The sequence below is a fragment of the Tenrec ecaudatus genome, chromosome 2 (assembly GCF_050624435.1).
Source record: "Tenrec ecaudatus isolate mTenEca1 chromosome 2, mTenEca1.hap1, whole genome shotgun sequence".
Taxonomy (NCBI): domain Eukaryota; kingdom Metazoa; phylum Chordata; class Mammalia; order Afrosoricida; family Tenrecidae; genus Tenrec; species Tenrec ecaudatus.
In genome coordinates this window covers 281,749,352-281,755,974 of record NC_134531.1, presented here as the reverse complement: position 1 = coordinate 281,755,974, position 6,623 = coordinate 281,749,352, and positions in this window count along the sequence as shown.

Sequence of the window (6,623 nt, the reverse complement as noted above, 5' to 3'; positions counted from 1 at the left end):
ATATTGCAATTTTAGATCAATCTTAAAAGGTATTTTTGATGGGAACATGATGTGTTCTCTTGAATCTGTCCTTCTTGGCACAGTAAATGATATGATTTTCTGATTAAAAATGGCCAATACGAGTCCATTTCAACTCACATATAGGCATAGATCTTATCCTATCACGACACTGGATTTCAAGATAGATATTGAAATGTTATTTGGCAACTCTATGTTATCACATAAGGTCACTATGAGTCAGAATCAACCAGACAGCAATGAATTATTTATCAGGTCTACTTATTCTCTGACATCCTAATCTATAAAATAATATGACTAGTATGTGTAACTACAGTAATCATAAAACTGTGAAAGATAAAGTGTTACCTGGGTGGAAGTTGGACTTGGGTAGTTTCAGTGCTGTTATGTAGATGAAGTATGAATTTGGAATTGATATTCTACTTCATTTTAGCCATTTTAGACTTCTTTATTAGTAGAGTAATTTTAGAAAAATTAAAACCTGAGTCACTTTTATCCCAGGCAATGTTTTAATTGAGCTACCATGATTATCAGTACTAAAAATGACTAATTTGTGACTTTCTTGAAATGTCATTCTAGGAATTGTTTATTGCACAAAAGCATACAACATTCAGTTGGACTAGAATTTTTCCTTTACATTTATTCCTATTATATGTGTGTGTGTGTTATCTATAGAGTATGCCCAAATTTCAACCTGAATGTGTTCTGATATCAGACAATGAATTCCTCTCAAAATAAACAAACACTCTTCTTGGCCTTAAATTTATGCATGCTCCTAGAAATTTTTACCCTGTGACAATTAAGCGATAGATTGAAACAGTGACTGTAACTTGGGCTCTAACATAGCAAAGATTGAGAAGGTAGTACAAAGCTAGGTGGTGCATTTTCTGTCTTACACAGGGCCACTAAAAGTCAAAGCCAATTCAAGGACACCTAACAGTGACAGGGTATCTGCATCTTTCACATTAGCACAAATTGGTGTTATGTGTTATGGAGTCCCCTTTGACTCACAGCGACCTTATGTACAAGAGAACAAAAACTATCATGTGATGATATGATATTATCCAATGATGAATGCATTCTGTGGAAACATTTTTATTAGAAATATGTGCATGCATGGATCTCTTCCAATAGGTTAACTAGGTGGCTATCTTCCAAATCTCTTAGCATAAATTGGTGAGTACTCCCAGTGTTGCATCCTTTTCTTGCAACATCTCTGGTGATATTCTGGCAAACCTCAGAGCCTTGTTATTTACCAATGCTTTAAGAACATTTTGGACATCTTCCTTCAGTGTGATTTGTTGTTGTTCATATACTACATCTTTAACCGTTTGAAACCCAACTAATCCCTTTTGGTATACCAATGATACTGTCGTGTTTCCCTCCTCTATTTATGCTTACTGGATTGTTTAATATTTCACCCATAGAATTCTTTAATTTTGAAATTGTGACTTGAATATTTTTTCAGTTCTTTTTCTGCAATAATTCATATGATCATAGGATTTTCTTCCTTAGACTATAGATGATGAATTACATTGTTTTTAATGTTTAACCAGACTTGTATGGCTGGAATAAACTCTATTTGGTTATTGTGAAAATTCTTCCTTTATATAACTCAATTTATTTTGTTAATATTTTGCTTTAATTGTTTTCATGTATATTAATGAGGGAGATTGGTTCATATTGGATTTACTTATATTGAGATTTGGGGTTGTTTTTTTTTTGCTTCCCCCCCCCTGTATTTCTGATTCGTGGGTTAAGAACAACACCAAAAAAATCAAACGCACTAGCATAGAATCAATTCTGATTTGTAATGACCCTATAGGACAGTGTAGAAATACCCTTGTGGGTTTCTAAGACTATAGATTTTTAGGAGAGTAGAAAGCCTCTATTTCTCCCAAGGAACAGATGGTGGTTACAAATTCTAACCTTGTGATTAGTAGCCCAATACATAGCCCACTATAGCATCAGGGCTCCTAGCTTCATACAATGATTCAGGAAATGGTGTCGCTCTCTCTGAAAGAATTTGGGAATTTCTATGCTCTGGAAGGGTTTGTGTAGGATTGGTGTCAGTTCTTCCCTGAATGTTTAGTGGAATTCTCCTGTTAAGCCATCTGTTCTGGGGGGATTTTTTGGTTGATAGTACCTTGATAAATTTATCTATTTCTTCTATTGCTATGAGTTTGTTGAGGTTCAGGGAGACCATCTGGAATAGTCTAGGGAGGGATTATTTTTCCAAGTATTTGTCCATGCCTTCAAAGTTGTTGAGTTCATTGGAGTACAGATCTTCATAATACTATGTAATTAATCTTTTGATTTCATAGGGTCTGTTGTAATTTCCCCGGTTTTGTCCCTCATCCTCGATAATGATGATTAGTCCTTCCTTTTTTTGATTCCAATTGCCAATGGTCTCTTGATTCTTATCATCCTTTTGTAGAACCAGCTTTTTGCTGCATTGATTTTTACATTGTTTTTCGTTTTCCCACTCATTTATCTCTACCCTAATCTTTATTATTTTCCTTTTTTTCTATTAGTAGGATTATTCTGTTGACTGTGATTTAATGGCCGGAGGCTTTGCAACAGCATAACTATCATATGTCTCTCTTCCTTTTATATGTCTGCGTTTATCACTATCAAACTTCCTCTGATTTTTTTCTGTGTTCCAAAGGTTTTTGTATGTTGTATTCTCATTCTCATTGGTTTCTAAAACCGTCCTAATTTCATTTTTGAAGTTATTCCTCTTCCAATTATTGCCCTTGTTTTTTAAATTATCCTTTTGTTGATTTCCAACCTTATGGCATAATGGTATGAAAAGGAATTCTGAATGATCTCTATATACTTGAATTTATTCAGGCTTAACTTGTGTCCCAGCACGTAGTCAGTCTGTCTTCAAGTATATTCCATATGCAGTTGAAAAGAATATGAATTTTTTTTTATTTGGATGGAGAGCTCTAAAAATGTCTATAAGGCCAAGTTGCCTAACTGTAGAATTTAGTTCTGTAGCCTCCTTGTTAAGTGTTTTTTCCCTGTTGTCCACCAAAGTCACCTCATATGATTTTTGAGCCTGTGATTTCTTTTTTCATCTTTTGGAGCATTTGATTGAGAAATTTAGTAGGTCTGTTTTTCTGTGTGTATGTATTTATTATGCTCACTGTTCCTTGATCTATTGATACCTTGAACATGATATAATGCCACACCATATCTCTTGTTATGGTTTGCACCTTGAGATCAATTTTATAAGAGATTAGGATTGCAAGCCCTGCTTTCTTTGAATTGCTGTTTGCTTGGTATATTTTTGCCAGTCTTTAATTACCTGCTTATTTTTGTCTTTGAGCTTGAGATATGTCTCTTCTACAAAACAGATCAATGAGTTGTTTTCTAGGCCACTATGCTTGTTTCTGTGTTTCAATGGATGAGTTCAGACCATTGACATTCAGAGTTACTACTTCCATATGTGATCTCCGTGATATCCTCTCCTACATTTTGTTTGGGTATTTACCGACCTCCCTTCTTGTCAGTGTGTTGTGTGTGGGTGAGGTATGTGTGTGTGTGTGTGGGGGGGGTGTCATTCTTGCCTTCTTTTCACCACTGGATCCATTTCTAATGCATTGACCTCTAGATGGAGTTGTTCTATACGGTGGTCTATTTGTGCTCACTGAATGTTGTTCTTTTGACCATAGTGGGTTGGTAAGAATTTTCAGTAGTTTTGGGTTTCTTTTAATGTATTCTTTGAGTTTTTCCTTGTCCCTGAAGACTTTTACTTCGCCATCTATCTTGATGGATACTTTGGCGTTGTAGAGGATTCCTGGTTGGCAATGTTCTCTTAACTTACAGAAGATGTTACTCCACTCTGTCTTTTTCTTCATGGCGTCTGCTGATAGATCTGAGCATATTCTTTTTTTTTAAACATTTTATAGGGGCTCATACAACTCTTATCACAATCCATACATATACATACATCAATTGTATAAAGCACACCTGTACATTCTTTGCCCCCATCATTTTCAAAGCATTTTATCTCCACTTAAGCCCTTTGCATCAGGTCCTCTTTTTTCCCCTCCCTCCCCGCTCCCCCTCTCTCATGAACCCTTGATAACTTATAGATTATTATTTTGTCATATCTTTCCCTATCCGGCGTCTCCCTTCACCCCCTACTCTGTTGTCCGTCCCACAGGGAGGAGGTCACATGTAGATCCTTGTAATCAGTTCCCCTTTTCTAAACCACTCACCCTCTACTCTCCCAGTATCACCCCTCACACTCCTGGTCCTGAAGGTATCATCCACCCTGGATTCCCTGTGCCTCCAGCTCCTATATTCACCAGTGTACAACCTCTGCTCTATCCAAACTTGCAAGGTAGAATTCGGATCATGGTAGTTGGGGGTGGTGGTGGTGAAAGAAGCATCCAGGATCTGGGGGAAAGCTGTATTCTTCATCAGTGCTACATCGCACCCTGACTGACTCATCTCCTCCCCTAGAGCCCTCTGTGAGGGGGTCTCCAGTGGCCGACAAATGGGCTTTGGGTCTCCACTTCCCCCTTCTTTCACTATGGTAAGACTTTTTTTTTTATCTGAGTACCTTTATAGGTGATTACCTTGTTTCCCCTAGCTGCCCTATGATTGGTTCCGTGTCCTTAAAGTTGGATATCTTAACTATTATGTGCCTTGGTGATTTTTTCTGGGATACAGTCTAGTTGGTGCTCTCTCTGCTTTCTGAATGATTGCCCATTTCTCATTCAATAAGCAGGGGAATTTTTCTTCCAGAAATTCCCTCACTATTTCTGCAGTTGACTTCTTGGTGACATCTTGTTCTAGTAATCCATTTATTCAAATGTTTCTCCTATTCATAGCATCAGACATTGTTCTCAAGTTTCTTCAGCTTGTTTGATTTTCTTGTTTAACTGTCTTTCCCTTTTGTTGAAGCCTGCCTGGTTATCCTCGAGGTCACGGGTGGTTTTGTGCTTCTTCTAGTCTGTGGTGAATTCTGTTAACCTGTTATTTGATTTTGTATTTTGTCTCTTAATTCTTCTATTTCCCTTTGGTGCATAGGCTTCCTCTCCTATATCACTTCATCCATTTTCTGTATTACTTCCCTTATCCCTCATGTCCTGTATGATACCAAGCAGCATTCTAAAGATTTATTTCTGTAGTAGATCAACTATGCTTCTTTTATGTATGTTGTTAGGTTCAGGATTTCCTCTGACATTGTATTGTTTCTCCTGTTTTTTCACTGAGGTTGTTGTGGCTGGCTGCTGACTGTGTGTTATTTTGGCTCAGTGCCAATTTCCAGAAAGTCATAGAGCACTGGCCTCTTAGAGGTTCAAAGGGCTTCAGACTGCCTGTAGCCAAGTGTGCTGGTTGGTCAGGCTACCTACCACTTTATCTCAGTGGAGATTCCCTAGCCAATCAGATTTCTGTTATTTGGAGGGAAAGTTGGGTGGCCCTCTCAGGGGATGCTGGTCAGAGAGTTAGGGACTACAAGGCTGGTGCTTCACAGGTCAGTCACATTAGAAGTCACAGCATCTTTGTTTGAGATGGCATTGGAGTACCCCAGTGGGCAAGTGGAGTTTCCCTTGTGGTGGGGAGCACACTGGAAGGTGTGTGTTGGTACTTGCAGCAGCAGGAGCACCCTGGAGTGTGTCTGTGACAGGAAAATATAATAGGAAACAAAAGAAGAAGATGCCTCAAGCTAAGCAAGACTGTGGCAGCTTTCAAAGCTCTGTAGCTGAATAAAGCTGTGTCAGGAAGAGAGAAGAAAAAGGGGAAGAAAAAAAAAGCCCCTTACAGACCATGGCTGTGGCAGGGTTTGGACACAGTCCAAGCCTGCCACAGCTGTGGCGGCCCTAAAGCAAGCCCTAAGCCAGTCACTGCAGCAGTAAGCCAAAAGTCTACAAATCTTTATAACCTAGTGAACCCAAGTCTACTTAACTTTATGATGCTACCCGTGTGATCTGGAAGAATAGTGTATCTCTCTTAGTGTTCCTCCTGTGTTGATTTCTGCGGAGTCCCTCTGGTGTTGTGATTCACTTGCTATCTTGCTGCCTCTCTCATTTGTCAGTCTTGCTAGAAGTTTATCAGTTTTATTTCCCTTTACGAAAATATACAAAGTTTTTTGTTCATTGATCATTTTATTGCTGCTTTCTTCTGTTTCTAATTGCATGTTCTTCTGGTCCTATTTTTATTATTTCCTTCTTGATTTAGATTTCTTATTGTACTTCTTTTCATAGGCTCTTGATTTATAAGCTTGGATTTTTGGTTTAAGAGTTCTTTTTCTAATCTAAATATTTAGAGCAACAATTTTCCCTTTTAGTCTTCTTTAGCTCTACTCATAAAATTTCTCTTTATATTTTTCTTTTCCTGTAGTTCATTGATTTTTCCCCATGAGACCTGCTATGCAGCACATTAATTATTTAAACTATAAAAAAGCAAAAATTCCCTTCCAAAGTGTGGATATTGACTCACAGCGACTCTGTAGGAAAGAATAGAATTGCCACATATGGGTTTCCAAAACTGTAAGCCTTTAGGGAAACTGAAATCTTCAACCTCCTTCAGAGTGCCTAGTGATTTCAAAGTGCTGGCCTTGTGGTTAGTAACCCAATTTGTAAATC